Consider the following 22,721-nt stretch of genomic DNA (forward strand, 5'->3'; position numbering starts at 1 on the left):
GTTGGAGGCTCTGTCGTCCGACCGAGCACTCGTCGGAGCGCCCGGCGCGCGGTCGTCCGCCGGTCGGCGAACGTCGACGTCGATGTCCGACGAGCGGGTGGACACCCGCTGGACGCTCCGTCGACTGCTCTACCGTGATGATAGCGCTTCCGTATCAGCTTCACTTTCAGGCTGAGGCCTTTAGCCTCGGCCTGAAAGTGAAGTTGAATTGGAGGCTCTGTCGTCCGGCCGAGCACTCGTCGGAGCGCCCGGCGCGCGGTCGTCCATCCGGTCGGCGGACGTCGTGTACCGTCTGGGGGCGCTAGAGGAGCGATCTGCAGACACCGCCCCGGCCGCACGTCTACCCCGGTGGATGGTTGCGGGCACCATGGAGGTGCCCTTTTACCCTTGGTCGGTGACCTCGGGATTGGCTCCCGACGCCTAGGCTGGGCATGCTCACCAGTCTCCTCTTCCTCTATTTCTTTCTTTCTTTTCTCTCCCTCCCACCTTTCCTTCCTCTCCTTCCTCTCCTTCCTCTCCTTCCACTCCTTCCGCTCCTTCCACTCCTTCCTCTCCTTATATTCTTTTTGATTGTTGGACTGATTGACTGATTTGTACGCTGATTGACTGATTTGCATGCGGGATTGACTGAGTTGTATGCTGATTGACTGATTTGCACGCGGGATTGACTGATTTGCATGCGGGATTGACTGATTTGTATGCGGGATTGATTGAAGTCCTACAAACCACGCGAACTCACTCTCAGTTCCGGTTCTCCATCCCTCCTCTGAGGCAACATCCACGAAAAAGGAATCAACATTCACCCACTCAAGATCAAAATAAAAATTAAATATAAATTTAAAAAAAAAAAACCAACACGGTGGAGTTTTTGCAAGTGTCACGGATTTGCGTTTCAAGTACTTCAACTTTCTCATTCGTAAAATTTCGTGAAAAACACGATGGTGCCATTGGTTTTCTCTGAAATCAATTCCGAAGCTCTAAAATGCTCTCAGAGTTCAGTTTGTAATGGAGAGGATATTCCACGCAACGTTGAGAGTCCATTAATTCTACACCTAGTAAAATTTTCCATGCAAAGATAGGGAGCAAATACATTAGCAGAATTGCCGTGGTTACAACTTCGGAGTCTCCAAATAAAGTGGCAAACCTGCTAATGTATTTGCTCCCTATCTTTGCATGGAAAATTTAACTGGATATAAAGGTAGACTCTGAGGGCAGTGTTAAACATCCCCTCCATTACGGCCTCAACTTTGAGAGCTTTTTTTGAGCTTGGGAATCGATTTTAGAGAAAACTAGTGGCACCATCGTGTTTCGAGCGAAATATTACTTAGGAATAAGTACTTCAGTCGCAAATCCCTAACACATGCAAGAGCTCCATTTCTCAGGTGTTTCTACATTTTCTTCTTTAGTAGTTTATTAAAGTAGCTAACCTTTTGTTCAGTTAGTTCTTGAGTAGTACCTTTCATTTTCTTTTCTGATTTCTTCATCTAATCAAATAATATATTCTGCTTTTCTTTATCTAATTAATGCATGTTTCCTGCTTTCCTCTATCTAATTAATGCATGTTTTCTGCTTTTCTCTATTTATTTAATGCATCTTTCTTGATTTTCTCTATCTAATTAATTAATATCTGCTGCTTTTCCCTATGTAATTAATAATATCTTCTGCTTTTCTCTGTCTAATTAATTAATCTGTTCTGCTTTTTTTCTATGTAAATACTATTCGAATTTTGTGCCATTCTGAATCCCTCCTTCCTGTCCCCCATTTCAAGATGATGATCGTCGAATTTCAGCCATAGCCGTGGGATTACAGCTACGCAACTTGCTGTTTTCCGTGAATGACGTCTTTGCCCGAGCTTAGCTAGATTGATGCGTCAGTGTTTTCATAGTCACAATTCATTCTATGCATCTAACACACATTTTTTACGGAAATTCAGATTCACAATGATGGAAACACTTGCTTAGATCACAGGCCATAAGGTAAAGGAACGCCCCACCACCCTGCTTCAGATCACAGATAAGACTGAGAGAATGTGGGACATGAAGAACTGTAACATCCTCCCCCATCGTTCCTTCTGTCACACTAGAAAAATTAAAATCTTCTTGTTACTCAAAATGCTCATTCACGCGAAAGGAGTTGAAGAAATAAATCAGAGAGAAGAAGCAGCAGAAGGAGGACGCAATAGGCAGCAACAACAGTAGTCACAGCAGCTGCTAAAATTCCTTGATTTGAGAAAATTAGCAAACTGGCGATCGGACTCAAAAATTAGTAATGGCAGCAGGAGAGGAAGAAGTTTTCGCAGTTCGTAGCAGACAGAGAAGAATCAGCAGCAGAATTATTAATAACAGCAGTAATTGCTGTTCTCTAACACAATAATTATTTTTCTCAGCGTTACGACCAACTGTCACGGAAACTGTTGTTTTTGTTGCGAGTTATGTATCCAATTCTTCTCAGTGAGAAAATCAGGGCTGCCGACTCGTGAGTAATTTAAGCATTGACGAGTTAAATGGGTGTAATGTTAGTAGTTTGAGAGTAATCCAATGATCTGTGAATAATTCAAGAATAATTCTCCACCGTAGTGTCTCACGGTGTGATGAGCGATCGATGGAGTCATAATCGATCCTAAAAGAATTCATATCTCGCACGATTTGCGAGTACTGAGTGAGTAAAATTGAGAAACAGTGAGCAAAATTTGAGTAAAATCGAGAAACAGTGAGCAAAATGTGAGTAAAATCGAGAAACAGTGAGCAAAATGTGAGTAAAATCGAGAAACTGTGAGCAAAATGTGAGTAAAATCGAGAAACAGTGAGCAAAATGTGAGTAAAATCGAGAAACAGCGAGCCATGTGAGTAAAATGTGAGTGAAATCGAGAAACTGTGAGTAAAGAGTGAGTAAAATCAAGAACGGAGAATGAAGAGCGAGTAAAATCGAGAACAGAGTGAAAAGGGGAAGTAAAATCGAGACCCAGTGAGTGAACAGAGAACAAAATCGAGAAACATTGAGCGATAAGTGAGTCAAATGAAGAACTGTGAATCGTAGTGAGAAAAATGGAGAACGATGAGTAGCAAGTGAGAAAATTTATAACGATGCGTAACAAGTGAGTGAGGAATATGGGAAACGTAAGAGTTTCGGCAGCCCTGATAAAGATGTACATCCCAGGGTGAATAGCTCTTGATAAGTCGTTGAAAACGTGGGAAAGTCAGGGATATTCGCCCAACACTGAAAAGTCAGTGAGTTTCACTGCGGAACTTCGAAATTCTTTCCTCCAGTCCAGTACTTACCTTACATGCCGACGAAGATCAAATCCCGCCTTTAAGTCCTTGAATTTTAGATTTAAGAAAGTACGGCAGTGAAGACACTTTTCAGTATGCCCCGATAAATCCGGGTTGGAGGGGGGGGGGGGGGGCAGAAAAATTCTAGCTTCTTGTAGTATTCCTTGAAATAGTTGTCGAATCTTCAGTCCTCATTGATGCAGTAAATTTGATGTCCAAATATGAAACTTGGCAGCAAATATTGTTGGTAGGTTTTCTTATGTACAATCACGGATTTTCGCTTCGAAATCAAAATCTCACGTCAAGTCGAACGATGAATTATAAGCGCTGATGCGGCTAATGGCTAGCATCCACGATACTGGCCTAACGTTAAACTATTCAATTTATGTTTTATTAGGTATACAAAAACGAAGCATACGTTAATTATGTGGGACTTATAAAGCAAGCAAATAAATCAAAACATAAATAATTGGAAATTATTACATCTGTATCTGTAAGTTAATATATTGGAGCTGGAAGAACATGCATTAAGTATGCTTGGTTTCTTCCCCTTTTTCGTTTTTTGACTATCCACAAGAAACTTTTCTCGTGGTTGTATTATTCTGGTTTCAAGATACGCCGTTTATTATCATTAACATCATTTTATTTTCATGATTTTTCCTATCTTGTTTTCATGTCATGTATTATTGTAAACGCCTTATCTGAGCAGAATTGAAGTAAGTTAACCACACATGATTCAATTCCTGGTGAATCTGGAATTTTTTTAACTATTTCTATCTTAACGATATTTGGCCAATTTTTTAGTGCGCAGTGCGATTCCAGTGAAAGTGTGGTGTCGTGAGTGCTTACAGCTTGGCGTCGGGCAATTTCACAGCTCTCATCTGGTACGTATCTATTAGTTCTTTCTTTCTTTCTTGTCATTAAATTTTATCCATTTTCCCTCTGTAGTCGACAATTTTTGCAGGATACAACGTGGGTCAGTTGCGTTGGACAGAATAGTATTTTGATGGTTTCAGCTTTATCAGCAAAAATGGACAAAGTTCTTCCTTTTTTGTCTTTAAATTTTATCCATTTTCCCTCTGCAGTTGACAATTGTTGCAGGATACAATGAGGGCAGGCCTGCCACATCCCAGCTCGGGCCCTGGTACCAGTTTTAAGGTCTGGGCCTCCCCCTCCCTCAGCCCCCTAACTACCGGAAAAATAATTTGTAATATCATTAAAATCAATAAGGTTAAAGTAAAGTAAATAATTGATCAGTATATTTAAGGAGAGAAGCTTATTCACTCGCAAAAAATTATTTATATACTAAATGAATAAAAATCTTCATACAAGTAAGTAAGAAGAATTCTACAGTGTCCCAGAGTGTTTTTGAAAATTTATTCACATTTTGCGAAAGTTTTAGGGTGAATTTTTCACTTTTCCTTACGAGACAAAGGCTATAGGTGAATTCGAAGTGGTGTCTTACGGGCGACAGGGGCCCCCCTCCCCCCTTGTGGCGGGCCTGAATAAGGGGCCAATTGCGTTAGACAGAATCGTATTTTGATGATTTCAGCTTATTTAACAGCAAACATGGACATATTTTGTGCAGTAGCCAATTTTTTACGTCCAGTATCAACAGGAATATCACCCATGAAGAAACATGGTGTAAAATAACATTATCCACTGCGCAAGTGCATTCAGTCATAAAATAATAGGCAAATAAATTGCGAGGGAGATTAAACCCAGTAACCAGTACAAATGTGTATGTATTTCACTCTCTATGAAATTAAAAGGGAAATGCAATCATGATACGCATCAACGCGCGCGGTGTATGACGTCCAATGTTCGAAACTCACAGGCGCCAACGCGTCAAATGCGCCTAAGAAATCGGTCATGGCGCCTAAATAATGAAGGCTCTGCGCCAACGTGGCCCCTAAAAAATTACACCCCCCCCCCCCCCCCCCCCCCCCCCAGGGTGGGACTTATTTTTTTAAATCGACAAAACCAAATGTTGCACGGTCTTAAATGGTTCTATGTGATAAAAAAAACACGGTGGCCAAGAGGATTTTGAGAAAAAAAATGTTTAACCCGGCGCGCACAGGGCCTAAACATCGAGATTTTTTTGGTTTTTTAGGCATTTTCGCCGTATATTTTTGATATTTTTGCCAGCAACACAGATTTGACGCTAGATGTCCAAAAATTGGTAAAAACCTAGCACATACCTTGCAGATTAAGGGAAAAATTTTGTTTTTCTCCTAGGTCACTTTCACTTCGCTTGGTAATGCCGAAACTCTCCGCTCGGCAGCTCTAAAAATCGAAATTTCGCCGTTTTTTAACGTATAATGAACTTTTTGAGCAACTTATAATGGTAGTAAAAATCCGAAAATTTGTGGTAAGCAAGTCCATACCATCAGTATGGAAGGGCAAATGTCAGAAAACTCCTAGGTCTTTCATTTTCTGCCAAGCTATGCATATAATGTTGGAAAACCCGTCAAAAATAGCTCAATTTTGACCGTTTTTTCGCGTTCGAAAATTTATTGGACGCCCTGTAATGACAATGAAGGTCCGAAATTTTGTGGAAAGTAAGTTCATACCATTTGTATGGAATAAAAAATTTTACTTCGTTCCTCCGTCTTATATTCTTCGCCCTGCGATACCCGAAATGGCAGCGAAAACGTCAAAAATACCTCAAATTGGCCGTTTTTGGAGAATTTCTTTGAACACCTTGCAGTGGCAGTGGAGGTCCAAAAATGTGTACAAAGTAAGTTCATACCATCCGCAAGGAATAAAAAAATCTACTTGGTTCCTATGTCTTACATTCCTCGTTGTGCGGTGCCCGCAATCACTTCGAAAACGTCAAAAATACCTCAATTCGGCCGTTTCTTCAATGGCGAAATTTATTAGACACCCTGTAATGACTCTGGAAGTTCGAAAATTGGGGGAAAGCAAGTCCGTACCACTAGTATGGAAGGGCAAATTTCAAAAGATCCATAGATGTTTGATTGTTTGTCGCACGGTGTCTTCAGATACACAAATAAGTGAAAAATACCTCCATTTTGACCGGTCTTTCGCCATCAAAATTTCATAGACACCCTGTAATGACAATGGAGGTCGAAAACTTTGCTGAAAGTAAGTTCATTCCATCTTCATGCAATAAAAAATTCTGCTTCGTTCCTATGTAATGCATTCCTCGTTGTGCGGTGCCCGCAATCGTATCGGAAACGGCAAGTGAACCCGAATTCGGCCGGAATTAGAAACATGGTGTTCGAAAAGATCATAACTCGGGTTTTGCTAATCTCTAAGCTGAAACTAACAACATGCGATTCTGTGACTAAGGTAACTGACCCGTTGGTATAATTCCTTAACAGTGTTCGAAACTCGCCTTTGAGTTTCAGGGGCCATGTGGTCCATGAAGCTCGATTTTTAGGTACCAACAAAATTTTTAGGGGCCAAATTGACTTTTTGCCCATGTATCACGATGCAGTTAGTGAAAAGTCGGAATCCGCTGCCGAGCGTCGAAATTTAAAAAAATCACCCAACAGAAAAATTAGGATTTTTTGAGAGGGGCGGGGGGGGGGGGGGGATTTAAGGAACCACGTTGGCGCGTGTCCCTCATTTTTAGGCGCATTTGGCGTGTTAGCGCCTGTAAGTCTCGTAAATATCGGAACAACAGCGTTTTTATGTGATGTGGTATCACGCCGCTTTGAAGGAAACTCCTCTTTTCGGACTCCGGAGTAGGTCCGTGATGTGTCGCGCGAAAATGAAGGGAAGTATTGGCGTTCCACCTGTTACACATTACTGACGTTTATAAATGTGTGCACAATGCTCCCAACGTTAAATTCTGAAATCAAGCGCGTAAATATCGGCGTTGGTATGTGATGTGGTATCACGCCGCTTTGAAGGAAACTCCTCTTTTCGGACTCCGGAGTAGGTACGTGATGTGTCGCGCGAAAATGAAGGGAAGTATTGGCGTTCCACCTGTTACACATTACTGACGTTTATAAATGTGTGCACAATGCTCCCAACGTTAAATTCTGAAATCAAGCGCGTAAATATCGGAACAGCGGCGTTGGTATGTGTTGTGGTATCATGCCGCTTTGAAGGAGAATTTACCTTTTCACCTGTCTCGAATTACTAATATTATAAATGTAGGGCCCACATTGTAGACATGATGCGCAACTTTACTCGAACTCTGGCTTTGGTATGGTTTGTGATATCACGCCGCTTTGACGGAAAATCTTAAGCCTCCCACCCGTCTCAAATTACTGAGGCTATGAATATAGGCAGTATGCATAGTTGAATGCGGTGTTCAACTATCAGAACTACGCCGTTGGAATGATATGTGGTATCACGCCGCTCTGCAGGCAAATCTTGGGTTTTTACCTGTCTCGAATTACTGACGTTCATGATGAAGCGTATTTTATTGCAAGTGGATGTGCATCCAAAATCGGCGACGGAAGCGAAATTTCCCTTATTTTTCTTCTCGTATCCAGTGCCCTATCCAGTATCCAGTTTAATGAGTCATGTGAAAGGGGGGGGGGGGGGTAATTTGATAATTGGTCTGACAGAAATGTATAAAGTAAAAGCGCATACATACATTGCGGTGAATATCACGTTATTTCTCATTTTTCTTGCAAAATTGCTAGAAAAAAGTGCATTTCGTGCGATGGCGAGATGAAAATCGCCTAATTTCTCAGGATCTTATGAATCCGTTGGAAATATCGCGTACTTTGCACAACATTGTAAGTTTGCGCAACATTGCTGTAAGTCAATTGAGAAAGGCCATTGAGTGGTATCACGCGAAATTGAAGGAGATTCATAGAGTTTCTCCTAACTGAATTTACTACGGTCATGAAAATTATGCCCGCGTCGATATTAAATTCGCGTATTTTCCGCGATTGGAGTGAAAATTGTGGGATCTTCATCTTTCATGTTTTCAACTGCTGTACAATTTTCATACACGCCGCGATATTGCGGTGATTCTCGCGTCATCTCTCATTTCCTCTCGCAAAGTTGCAAAAAAAAAAAAAAAAAAAAAAAAAAAAAAAAAAAAAACCGCGCGACACCGGGACGAAGAGCGCGTAATTATGTAGAATCTGACGGATCTGTCGGAAACGTGACGTGCTTGAAGTGCTACTTCCTAGCTCCAGATTCTTAGGCAGAGAGCATTGATTTATCGTTATTTTCCGACTAGTTACATTGACTTTATTATTAATAGCGCCTTCTTAAATTCTCGGGTCGAACTTTCAAAAATTTCCATACGCGCGAAAATATGATTGGAATAAGAACTCAAAATTCGGCGCTGCGGATGCTCATCCGAGACAAGTGGTTGAGAGAATACATTTTTCATTATTTTCCGATCAGTCGTATCGACCCCGTTATTTATAGCGCGTTTTTAACATTACCGGATCGAACTTTCAAAATATTCAGTGGCGCGAAAATATGCTTGGAGCGAGAACTCGAAATTTCGCGTTTCGGATGGTCATCCGAGATAAATGACAAGCGAGCTTTTAATTTCCTTATTATTTTCCAACCAGTTGCATCGGCTCCATCACTTTTAGCACATCCTAATTTTCTTGAATGGAGTTTTCAAAATTTTCCATTGGCGCGAAAATATCCATGAAAAGCTACTGAAAAATCCGAGCTCCAGATTCTCGGCTGGAAAAACCGGCATGGGAACATGGATTTTCCGTTTTTTCCGACCAGTTGCATGACCCTTATCATTTATGGCGCATTTTAATTTTCTCGGATCGAAGTTTCGAAAATCCCGTAGGCGCGAAAGTATTCGTGAAGAACAAAACCGAATGCTCCAGAATCTCAGCCGGTAAAAGTGGCAAGATGGAAAAAACATCGAAAATTCCCGCAGCAGATGGTCATCCAACACAAATGGAAGAGAGAATGGATTTTTCTTTCTTCTCTCATTTCCGACCATTTTCACGGGCTTCATTATTTACAGCACATTTCCAACATTCCCGGATCGCAATTGTAAAAATTGCCAAAGGCGAGGAAATATCCTTTGGGAAGCTACAGAAAAATCCGAGCTTCCAGATTCTCGGCCAATGAAACTGGGATGGGAGCATGGATTTTCCGTTCGTTTTCCGGACCGGTTCTGTCTACTCCCAGCGCGTTTTTAACTTTCGTGGATCGATCTTTCAGGAATTTCGACAGGCGTGAAAGTATCCTTGAAAAAACTAACTCATAATCCTGAGTTCCATATTCTCGGCCGGGGATACTAGCATGGGGGCGCATAGACTTTTCATCTCTGACCGGTTGCATTGATTTCGTTTTTTCATTTTCATTTTTTTCCGTCATTTTATGCGTTTCTCATTTTCGCGGATTGAAATGTCAAAAATGTCAACGCGCACGAAAATATCCCGGGGCAAAACCTCTCAGTGGTTATTCACTATTCGGTATATAGTGTGAAACGCATTGTCTGAAATCGTCCATCGCGGTAGTCGATTTCGTGGTTTTTTTCATCAGTGCCGTATTGGCTTCATCCGTGTTTTATAAAAGCAACCAGTGCAAACGTTTTTATTGATTAATGAAACGAGAGTACGTAACCAAGGTATGGCACTCAGTGGCGTGGCGTGCTTTGCGATATATCGATTGATCGGCCATTTAAACCTATGGAAAAGTATCAATCAACAGGGTGTTCGCAGCGAACACCTGAATAATCGATTATTTACCACTGCTTCAAATGGGGAAATATCGATAGATAGCAAAGCACGCCACGCCACTGGCGATATTACGGTGGATGACGTCTTACGCCGTGTTTTTTGATGAGGCTTCGTCCCCGTTGGAACTAGATGTTCGGATTTTTGTTTTAAATTTCAGGAGCATAAACCATCAAAACACGATTCAATTTTTAGCGCAATTGTCCCATCCTCATTGCTTTGCTTATGGATGCATACTTTGAACTGCCGTTTAAACTCACCGCGAAAGCCAACATAGCGTCCGGATATTGGTATATCCTTGGCGTACCACCGCGATTTCTTCTGCTACCGGGCGATGCCTCTGCCGCGATCCATGGTTTGTGCAGCCATGCAATGGTAGCAACTGTGGACCATAAATTGCGATAGAGGGGTGGAAAGTGACAACACGGTAGTAGTTATATTATCGGACGTCATGGTAGCTTTCTGGGGGATGTGCGTGCAAATGTGAGCCCAACATACACGAAGAAAAAAACTTCGTGCGCGGGACCCGAAGTTGAGGTCATATGGATCTCTGAAGTTTTCGGATCACGTATCTAAAAACTTGAGGTCCAGCTGCCGAAGTTCGGGTCAGACATCTGAAGTACTTCGATATATATCGAAGGGTTCGGGTCACATATCTGAAGTACTCCGGTGCATACCGAAGTGCCTCGATGTCTGACCCGAACTTCGGCAGCTCGATCTCAAGTTTTCGGATGCGTGATCAGAAAACTTCAGAGATCCATATGACCTCAACTGCGGGTCCCATGCAGACGTTTTTTTCTTCGTGCACGCTAAGTCGAACTCGTTTTTCGTGGTTTACTATCATTTAACAAAATCAGGGAAAATTACTGTATATTTATGTATAAACGGCCTTTCCCTTTCTATTTCCCAGAAATACAGCAATTAAAAATTGCTGAATAATCCCATATTGCGTGTGTCCTGTACATACAGGGTGCGGCAAAAGTCCCGGGACGGCTGCTTATTTTTTAAACGGCTACACGTAGAAAAACGAATTTTGGGGGATGTTCTTGGGTCAAAGTAAGCTACTTTTTGGCACTCCCCAAAATTTTTTTGGGGGCCCCCCTAGGGGAGGGCGGGGGGCAACTTTTTTTTTTCAAATGGCAACCCCCCCCTTTGTGATACCTCATTCGAAAGATAATAAAAAAAGAAAATTTTTGGCGCAAACCGCAGGTCAAAATGTTCATTTTTGACAAAATGGCGGCCTGTCAAAGTTCAAAATGGCGGAAATTTGGCATCTCCGTTGTTTATTGACGGATTGGTGTGAAACTCGGAATCCTAGGGTTTTTCGAGATGAGAAAAACGATTCTGGCATTGGTTTTCCAGAAAAGTCAGTCCTTTTCAAAATGGCGGCGGTCAAAATGGCGGCCTCGAGTGGGAAGTGGATATTTAGGTTGCATATCGTTGGATTTGCATGAAACTTGGTATCTGGGGGTATTTCGGCACGAGAAGAACGAATCTTTCATTGGATATCTGAAATTTTGACAAATTCCAAAATGGCGGCGGAAAAATTGCGGGAAATCAGTTTTACGGCTCTTTACGGATGGATTTGCATGAAACTATTTGATACTTCAAGAATCTAATGAAAGATTCCTTTATAACGAGCCAAAAACCGCCAGGATATCGAATTTCATGCAAATCCATCGGTAAAGAGCCGTAAAACTGATTTCCCGCAATTTTTCCGCCGCTCTATTTGGAATTTGTCTAAATTTCAGCTATCCAAGGAAAGATTCGTTCTTCTCGTGCCGAAATACCCCCAGATACCAAGTTTCATGCAAATCCAACGATATGCAACCTAAATATCCACTTCCCGCTCGAGGCCGCCATTTTGACCGCCGCCATTTTGAAAAGGACTGACTTTTCTGGAAAACCAATGCCAGAATCGTTTTTCTCATCTCGAAAAACCCTAGGATTCCGAGTTTCACACCAATCCGTCAATAAACAACGGAGATGCCAAATTTCCGCCATTTTGAACTTTGACCGGCCGCCATTTTGTCAAAAATGAACATTTTGACCTGCGGTTTGCGCCAAAAATTTTCTTTTTTTATTATCTTTCGAATGAGGTATCACAAAGGGGGGGTTGCCATTTGAAAAAAAAAAGTTGCCCCCCGCCCTCCCCTAGGGAGGCCCCAAAAAAAATTTTGGGGAGTGCCAAAAAGTAGCTTACTTTGACCCAAGAACACCCCTAAAAATTCGTTTTTCTACGTGTAGCCGTTTAACAAATAAACAGCCGTCCCGGGACTTTTGCCGCACCCTGTATAATTAACTACTAGTATCCTTCCTCAATTCAATGCAACGTGTGATATTAATGACCTCCTTTTCTCGTATTTCAGGATTGATAGCTGCGAGACTCTCATAAGGTATGTAATTTTAATTTTCTGCATCAGCTTAAATTAAGATAAAAAAAAAAAAAAAAAAAAATTGGGCGGCAAATTTAAGCTAATTTTTTTTCAACGCAGGCTACACTGCTGTGCTAAGGAAGAACGCCGTATGAACATTCGAGAGTTGCCAAATTTCCTCGGATAAAACATTTATTTTTGATGAAATTTATGTATGTTTCTCTTTAAAATTATCAGATATTTTAGATTATATTGTGAACAAAATAGTCTGAAAAATTGGAGGAAAAATATTTACAATTTCCCCAATAAAATCGTATTTCATGAGAGGAAATTTGGCAACGCCTGGAGGTTCATACGGCGTTTTTCCTTAGCACGGTTGTAGAGCGGTCATAGATACATGGATCCTTGCTCACCGCTAAGAGTCTCCAGTCTAGGCATCCTCGACTTCAATGGCTCATGACTCAACTCCCTTGCCATAGACAAACGAAGGGCGAGTCCAGGGGGGCCTGGCCATCATAGAACTGAAAATAGTAGCATATGCCCCTCCCCCCCCCCCCCCAAAAAAACAAAAATAAAAATAAAAATTTTCCAGATGTTTTGAATGCAACAGTTCGCAAGTATTTTGCGCTGAAAGTATAAAAAAAAAATATTTCTTCCGCAGAAATTGATGAAAAAATTCTTTATGGAAGCTTCAAAATGCGTCCGATTAGTCGTATAAATTCTAAAATTTCTCGGGAGGTGCCCCTCGGGCCCTCGGAACCCCCCCCCCCTCCGTGCTTGGGGCCCGGACCTTAAAACTGTTACCAGGGCCCGAGATGGGACATGGCGGGCCTGAAGGAACAGAGGAAAGGGAAGGAAGAAAGAAGAGGGAAAGAGGAGAGAAAACAAAATAAAACACTTACCAACGCTGTCGTAGCTCCATCCACCTTTTTGACACTGCCAAAAAAAAGCTGTACCCGCGGGAGACGGGAGTAGTGCCCTCACCTCAGCAGTCTCCCTCTCGCTCAAAGATTTATTCCTTTCCAAGAGTGTTTTTACAAAAAATCTTAGGCACCTTTTCTCAGTGGTCTTGTGTCAAAATATATTTTTCAAGTTTCTTTCTAATCTTGACGCGCTTATTGGCACAAGGAAACGAATTGTAAACGTACATATGTTGTTTCTAAAATTACCTAGATTGAGTGGCTACTTATTGAAAATTTAGACCAGTCACTGCAACAGCTTTGAAACTGTATCGATTTATAATTATAAATCCAATCTCTGGAAGAATCGAGAGCACTAAGGAGTACATGATAGAAAAGTTGCCTACGCTCAAAATGAAGGCGTTTTAAGCCCTCGACAGTATTACGTTCTCCAATCGGTATTAGAACAGAGTTCAAATACGAATACGCTGAGTGGCTAAAGTACGTATTCTACTCCTGCAATAATTTTACCCTTTTTTTCACGCGAAAATGTTTAAAAATTGTCGAAAAAAAAGAAATCGTCTCTCTGCCAGCAATAGATTATAATAAAAAAAAAAATCGGGAAGTCACCTAAAACTGTAGAGCTTTTTTCGCAGATCTCGGGCTTAAGTGCAGAAATGCCTATCTCGCTCTAGCCCCTTCAATTTATTGACCCGACGCGCCTTACACACAACGCGCGCTCCTCAGCGTTTCCCGCCAACAGCATACATAAGCTGATCAGCGGATCTTTGTTTTTACTGATGTCTATTATCCACTTTGCGCCAACTCAAAAATGTTTTTTTACATGAGAGGGCAGAAAGAGACGAAGAGGGTATAGCATACTTATCCAAAAATTTACTATGATGGTTTTGGGACATGACTACGAATTTTTCTCTTGGAGGAGAGGGGGAGAGAGGAGGAAGGTATTGTTTGTTTGTTAAACAAAAAATATTGTACATTCGTGAAAAAGCACAGTAAAGAGGTGAGTCCGTCAATTATTTTAAACACCCCATAATGCGATCTGGATATTTCATTGAATTCGATCTGGAAGGGCCTCTTTTTAGAAAATTTCCGGGGGAGGCCCCCGGACGCCCTATATAATGAGGGTGTCCTCCAGACCTCCTAATCGATAGAGCAACTTTGATACCTCCAAACCAACTTCGCCCAACCAGTAATTTTGTACCTACTCGCCCCTGGATGATCCGTGGTCAAAAATACCTCGTGAGGGGAGTTCCAGACACTTTGGACAACCCCCCCCCCCCCCCCCAGCTCCGCATCTGGCATCATACATTTATTCTACTAATAAAAGCTTGACTGTTCATTACATAAGTAGATGGTTGAGATGGGTCAGCTGAGTAAGTACGTGATGCAATAAAACGAGCTGTTATAAAAGCTGCGATAATTTCCGCTGAGCCCAAAACCGCGATCTAAGTTAAGTTATTATGGGGAAATTCAGCGGAAAGATAAAGCATTAAAGGTGAGGGATCGAACCGCGGAAGGTTATTTTCGCATGGAATCGTCCACTGAATCGTATTTTGCTCCATTCATCGTCACTTCTCGGACATAAGAACGTATCTACACTCGGACGTGAGGTCTAATGTCCGTATGACGTCGCAACTCTCAGAGCTCACGTGAAAATGGAGCTACGATTTTTTATCCGTGGACTGAACTCATATCAGCAATCGAACTTGCAAAGCCCAGGTCACGTGATCCGTTATCAATCGAACTATTTTGACCTACCCGCATTCCGACGTGGCCCCCAGTCACGGTGGGATCATACGCTGCTGGGGGTCCAAGTCAAAATGCGAATGGACCTGTTGTTACGCACGATGATGCGATGCTTTTTAAATTCTCGCCGCAATCTATTTCCGAGCAGGAATTTGTCACATGCCTGCCTGTTGTCGTGGTTTTGGACAGTGCTAACAATAAGTGCCGCCTGCATGAAAAACTGACCTATCGGGTTGAGAATTTTTTCCGTGCACCTGCGAAAAAATAATTATTTTGCCATCCCTTGAAGCAGAAGGAGAGTTATCACGCTTGTTCGAAGTGATGGTTATTATGCTGTGGCACCTCTAGTCTGCCGTGCTAAGGAAATACGCCGTATGATCCATCAGGCGTTGCCATATTTCCTTCGACAAATCACGAATTTTCAGGAAAAATTGTGAATATTTTTCTTCGATATATCGTATAATCTTGTTCGAAATTTGATCTATTAAGTCTAAATATTTCAAGGGCAAATATTGTTAACCCTCTTAAAAAAATAAATATTCTCTGAGAGGAAATTTGGCGACGTTTGAATGTTCATACGGCGTATTTACTTACTGTTAGCACGAAGTAGTTTCACCTGAGTTCTTTTGAGGGACACGGTCGATCACCGTATGTCCTCATGAGGAATGCAACTTATTTTTATCGCGAGTGAGAAAACATGCGGGTTTTTCGACTTCCGTTAGGTTATAAGATTTTCATAAAAAATTAAATAAAATGAATGAAAATTCATGAAATATGAAAATCCGTAAAAGTAATCCACGTTGAGTTAGAAGTTAAAAATTCTATTGATAAAAATATCCATGAATTTGAATTTATCAAAATTATCATTGCTATTAATAAAGTAATATCTCCAATTCGGTTTATTATTATGGTGTATATTCTTCTCATTATAGATTTTTTGTTTTGATAATATATAATAATAACAAAGGAAGTTATTTCTAGTCCTTCTCACCCTATCACCAAAGATACTATGTTTGACCTTAAAATTGATATCAATATAGAGACTATAAATATAATTAAGATTTTTGAAAATATCATATTTTTTTCAATTTCTCTAGCGGCAATTTCGCAAGTTGGCTGACTGTTTTTCCTCCATTTAAACCCATTAAGTGTCGATTTTAGGCGAGGCAAACTGCCTCATTAAGAATCGATTGTTATTCATAAATTTAAATGGAGGAACATGGTGACGCGCGCCAAGTTTCAAAACTCGCCACTGAGCGACCCCTCATCGCACCGTCATCAATTTATTTTTTCATCGTGTTTTTAAGCCTTACGTACATACGTACGTGCAATCTAGAAATCTATAATTACAGCTTATTGAGCGATCGAAGTGCGCTGAAATAGGTCCGTGACGTCACGCATTTCAAAATGACGTCATCCGCTCCGTAGCTTGGCATGGCGCCTCCGTTCAAGAGCGGGCGAGCGTCAACCTCCATGCGAGCAGACGATCGACTTGAACCGCTTTAAAGAAGAGGTGGGGGTGCTTGCTGAGATGTATGAATGTCAAGCATCGTTTAATTAATAATTAACTAGGGGTTCCCTTAATTGGAGGGAATAAATTGGGATCTGTCGCGGATAATTGAGGAAAGACAAATAATTTGGCGAGGAACCGAGGGAATTTTTCAATAGACATTCCCATAATGCCGCACTAAGGAAAAACACTGTATGAACATACGAGAATTGCCAAATTTTTACCGATAATTTAGGTATTTTCCGAAAAATTACTAAGTATTTGTCTCAATAATGTGTAGATAACTTTGTTCGTAGGTTTTAATCCACTGGAAAAAAATTCGCTTGGATCTAGAGTTCTGCAAACTTTTTAAAAATTTGACAAGGAAAAATGATCTTGATTCAATCGGATTCGGATCGGATCAATTTTTGCTTGCCACGGAAAAAATAAAATTGCTGATTTAACAATTCAATTGCTGAAAAAAAAGTGATTGAAACGTTTCAACGTAGATTTTACAACAACAAAATGATACTTTAACCACTATCGTAAGCTAATTTAACCACGGGGGTGGGTAAAGGAGCACTTTTGTGTTGTAAAATCTACATTGAAACATTGCAGTCACTTTTTTTTAGCAATTGAATTGTTAAATCAGCAATTGAACTGTTCCCGCATGAATCAAAAGAAAATCCGCTGAAATCAAGAGGCTTCCGCCCTCGATTCAAGCAATAATCCTTTCGAATCAAGAGCTTTTTCCACGTCAAATTGTTTAAGAGTCTGGTCTCTAGACCTAACCTACTTTTGATCCAGTGTCTGGCGTATTTGAAAGTTCAATTGAAAGATATCCATAACTATTCTCGAGGATAAATACCTATTACATTCAGTGAAATTTGGCGACACCAAAATCCTAAAACGGCATTCTTCTTTATCACGGCGACATTCCTCTCAACTCTCAAGCAACGAATGAATGAAGTTTGCCATTCAAGTGCGCGCGGGTACATCGAGTTAAATTAAATAGGTCTGTTTCTCTTTTTCTCTTAAACTAGCACAAATCACTCTCAAATTATAATTGACACTTGAACAAGTATCAGGCGCTGTTGCTTATGGAGATGTTCCATTATGTAACGCTCTTATTCTACTTTGCATCGCCGCCCTCTTTCAACTTTTTCTCCAGTAACGCACTCGCGACGTTAACTCGAAATCGCTTCAAGAAATTGCGTAATGCTAACCTGAACTCACCTTTGAATGAAATAACGCTCACCTAAACCTCTTCAACTCTCATGCTGCCATGCTAAGGAACAACACCGTATAAGTCTTCAGGCGTTGCCAAATTTGCTGTGATAAAATATGAATTTTCAGGGAAATCTGTGAATATATGTCCTTATAATTTTCTAAGCAATTTAATTGCGATCAGATCTAAATCATCTGAAAAAATCACGGCGGGATATATTCGCAACCCTCCACAAAAGTAAACATCCAATCGAAGGAAGTTTGGCAATTCTCAAATGTTCATACGGCGTTTTTCCTTATCACGGCATCAGGTCTCAGGAACACCAGGGTCTCTCCTAAAAAAAAAAATAAAATAAAATAAAAAAAAAACCGAGTAACAACTGATGAAAATAAAGAAATAAAGATGAAAAAGAGAACAATATTAAACTCGGTACTGAATGTAAAAATGTCTCGGTTCCCATCACACTTCTATTGATCGGAAGTCACGAAACTTTCTCAGAGAGTGAAGTTGAAGTTCTCAACGTGTTTACTAATAAAATCGAGCATCTTGGTGAAGCTGTCTGAGTTGGTGCAGGATTGAAGTCCATCTAAAAAAAATGTATGGCTCGAAAGATGTCGTGTAAACGTGACTTGTGTTGGTTCCCATTGGACGTATCACCATATCCACTCTCGATTTATTTTCGAAAATGCTTTTTCTACTCACTGTCAGCCGTCTTGCATAATGAGGGGCAACGGAACACTGTCTGCATTCGTCCTAACGTGTATACACACGCGTTTTTCCTTATCGATAACTGCATAATACTGTCCCGGTTTGTGCGTAAAGGTATTCGCATAAAGGGACCTGAGTGCACGGAGGCAAAACTCTCGGTTTATCTTTTTTTTTCCGAATTACATTGAAAAATCGGATTTTGAAATTTCGGCGAAAGCAAGGAAACACCCCTAGTTCGTCATTCCTCTGACGAAGGGACATAAATCCACTTTCAAGAGATTTAGCAACAGGATTACGCATTGTCCAATGAGTGTGAGCCCAGTGAGCAAAGTCACTACAGGAAGTGAGATAAATGTACGTATCGAGTAGATAACTATTCGCGCTCCCAGGTAGATTTGTTGCCTATGAGCGAAATTGAAGGCGAATTCTAAAAGGACAATATGTACTAATTTGTTTCCGACTGACTGTGCAACCTATATCGGTTTAATCAAAGCTCTTGGAGCGATTCTATGTATATTTCGAATAGATTTACCTATTCGGGTCCCTCGTTAGGTTAGTTGCCTATGGAGGGGAATTGAAGGCGCACTTAAATTGGACGATATCTGTCACTAGAGCCAAGCAAAGTTTCTGGGTTTAGTCAAAGTAAGGGACGACATACCCGTTCCTTTTCGAATAGCTTACTATTCCGGGAGCACTGAACGCAAACTTTATAAGAACGATATCTTCAATAGATTAAAACTTAATATTTTTCCTACATGAGAAGCTTTATTTAGACTGTAAGAATTTCATTGAGTTTTTTGGAGTCTAATATAAACAAACCAGATGCCGACAGAGTTTTAGACGATAGAAATGTTTTAATTTCCAACTTTTGAGACGAGTTTTGAACAAACTTTGGTGAGTGTTCTTGCCGAGAGTTAAGTTAACTTTCCCTGCAGATATCATTTTATCCCTCCCTAGCAGGTGCAAATTCCTAAACCTACCTCGGTTTTGTTCACACGAGAGTGACACGAGGAGTCACACGAAAAGTCTTGAACTGGTGAACCTATTGCAGAGTAGCAAAGACATGGTATTAAGCTCCCTATGCCGAAGGCTAAAGTGCGAAACCAAGTATCTCCTGCAGACTTCCTATTATACTTTTACTTCGTCGGAAAGTGGATTTTTACACAAACATCTCGGGCATTTTTAACTGAAAATTCCACTGAATTTTCCTCTCATCTCATGAAAAGTCATAATAAATTTCGACGAAAATTGGTGTAAAACATTGAATCGTTCAATAATTGTGCAGCCATGGAATAGAGTTTCGTTCCTTCGTCTGGAAAACAACGATTTCTCAGACCATATTACAGACAAAATCCTCTGAAAAATGTTGAAAAGCTTTACTGAAAATTTGTGATTTATCAAAGTAAATTTAGCATTGTCTGAAGGCTCATATGGCGTTCGTCCTTAGCACAGCAGTAAAGGTACTCTAGTTTTGACGCCCTGGAAAACATTTTGTATGCCACCGCCACCACCGAACGTCTGTCTACGTTGACTACCAATGTTTATGTCCCGCACCGGGTCTAATTTACACGTGTTTAACAGCGACGGCGACGACACTCAACAAAGGAAGTCTAGCGCCCAATCCTCATTGTTTTGGAGGGAAACTGACCTATGTGGCTGTCTGAAAGGACCCTCGCCTCCGCCCCCCACCAACGCCCTTGCCCGCTAATCAAAAACCACTTATCTCCATACGATTTCCTCTTCAGTTACGCCGTTATACCGTGCCGGCGGTGACCAAAAGGTGGATCCTGCCACCGCTGTTGAGACCGTGACGCCCTGTTGTCGGACTTCCCTGAAAATCGGCCTTTTTCGGAGACATTTCAGGTTGATTCCATTGTTTTTCGTGACGGCCCGGCAACCACGTGGCGCTTGAACGTGCGGATATCGCTGTTTCGACCCGGGCAACTCTCGGAACTCGGGGTCCAGTTTTTTCTTCTTCTTTTTCTCTCTTCTTTTTGTATAATTGCAAAACGTTAACACCAGAAACTTCGCACAATGGTCCGGACTACTGGCTGGTCGAATCAGTCTATCTTTAAAGCAGTAGCTTGGCATCCTTTGCGATGTATTGATTGATTTGTCATTTAAACCTATGGGAAAGGATCGATAGACAGGGTGTTCGCAACGAACACTTTAATAATCGATTCTTCACCACAGCTTCAAATGGACTGCATTTTGCAATTTAGAACTATAAATTCTGGTTCTTCTGGAAAAACACTTATGTGCGTAGGGAAATTAATGGCACATACGTTGTTTTTAAACCGGGCTAGAATTTGTAGTTCCAAATTGCAAAATGCAGTCCAAATGGGGAAACATCGCAAACCGATCAATATCGCCTCGCCACTGGTTTAATGTTGTCAAGTAAAAAATCGAATAACGGGCTCCTCTGCCGTATTGAGGAAGGACGCTGTATGAGGTTACAGACGTTGCTTTTCCATCGACTAATTGCAAATTTTCAAACAGTTGAAAATGTTCCTCCCCCGATTTTATGGAGAACTTTGTTCGTAATTTGACCTAAAGTGTCTGAATATTTCCTGGAAAATTTTCATACCTTTCTCCTAAAATAATTACTTCTGTGAGAGGAACTCTGGCAATATTCGAATGATCATACGGCGTTTTCCCTCACGCACTAAGGGCACGCCATTTAATGCGCGCAGGAGCGCAATTTCACAGCCCGAGTGTACATACATTCAGGCTCGGACTGTCCATAAGGTCAATCTGCCATTGGCAGATACGCCCTCTTGGCGCGCCGAAAACGCGCCCCTCTTACAGATGTCAAAATAAGAAGAAGAAAAAATTACGACCGAGAATATGCGAGGAAATTTTTTTATATGAACGGAAGAAGAGAGAGCTAGGAGTAAAGAAAGGTGCTTTTACGCATGATTGTGGTGAACAGAGGTCCAAGAACTACTTTCTGAAGCGTAAACAATGTTCTGTGAAATTTTTACCTTCTTCTTGACATACAGGTGCTTTATCATCCCCCCCCCCCCTTCATTCGCTATGTGTAACTCCCTTAGAAGCGATGGCCGGTTTGAGACATACGCACCCTTTATAGACCTCTTGAGAGACCTTAAAACATATTTCTGCCTTTTCAATATGACTATTGATTCGGACATACCATAGCATATCTCAGGCAAACTTAACCTTAATTTATCTCGAAACTCAAAAATAAGAGACATCTAAAATGTAACGCGATACAATTATTTGCGCAAGATGGATGTCCACATTGCATATGAAAAATGTAAGACGCCATGGCGTGAGTCGTGAACACGCGATGCTCTGCTCTAGTTTGAAGCAACATTACAAATAAGACAAACGCAAACAACCACAATATGGATATAAAGCTAGGGAAAGGATGCGCGTTAACGACGGCGCAGAGATACAACTATTCGTACTTGATGGACGTCCGTGCTGCATCTGAAAAATTGAAGGGGCGATGATGCGAAGCGTGGGCTCTCAATGCTCTGCTAAATGCTGCCAATGAGTTGTCGCTCAGATTCGAGAGAAAAGTTTAAAAAGGAGCCCGAACATATCTCTCCTACGTTCAGCTGGGTTACTCACGTAGTACTTGAAGCACCATTACGAATAGGACAATCGCAAACAAACACAATATTGATATAAAGCGAGGGAAAGAATGCGCGTTTACGACGGCGCAGAGATACAACTATTCGTACTTGATGGGTGTCCGTGCTGCATCTAAAAAATTGAAGGCGCGATGACGCGAAACGTGGGCTCTCAATACGTCTTTCCTGCATGTCTTCAGCTACGAGCTCGTATGTTGATACTCGTTTTTTCTTCTTTTTTCAGGTTCTTGTCTGATTCTTTAGGATGGATTTGCAGACCCACGTCTCAAGCTCGTGTAAACCGCAGCACTGGCTCGTTTCTTTTGGAAATAATGGTGCGTGGGTGAGTTTAGTGGCTTTAATTTTTCATGTTTTCTTTAATTCCATAGTCCATCGGTTACTTCAATACGTTCAATTTTGCAATTTTACTCTATGCGATCAATAAACTTTGATCCTGAAAATATCGTAAACTTGTGCTGATTTGCCGAAATTTTCCACGTTGAGAAAATACATATGAGTGAAATTCTCTACCAGGAGATATCACATTACGCCTTTCAACCAGCCAAGGGTCTACACCCTCAGATGCGAGCTAGTCCGACCCTGCATACATTCATTGTAAAAGAACCATTCACCTCAAAGACTATATGTGTAGTAATGTAATGTATGATAGAGATATATGTGTAGATTTTCTTGGAAATGGTGTAGTTTATGGAAAAAATGCATTCTACATAAAG

General features: G+C 41.1%; 1 long non-coding RNA gene across 1 annotated transcript; it reads left to right on the forward strand.

Moving 5' to 3' along the window:
• Positions 1-1,609: 1,609 nt before the first annotated feature.
• Positions 1,610-22,486, forward strand: LOC140224684 (uncharacterized). Its single transcript, XR_011899932.1, has 3 exons — positions 1,610-4,153; positions 12,292-12,318; positions 22,232-22,486. It is a non-coding gene; the product is annotated as an uncharacterized lncRNA (long non-coding RNA).
• The last annotated feature ends 235 nt before the right edge of the window (positions 22,487-22,721 follow it).

Source organism: Bemisia tabaci, chromosome 5 (genome assembly GCF_918797505.1).
Source record: "Bemisia tabaci chromosome 5, PGI_BMITA_v3".
Lineage (NCBI taxonomy): Eukaryota > Metazoa > Arthropoda > Insecta > Hemiptera > Aleyrodidae > Bemisia > Bemisia tabaci.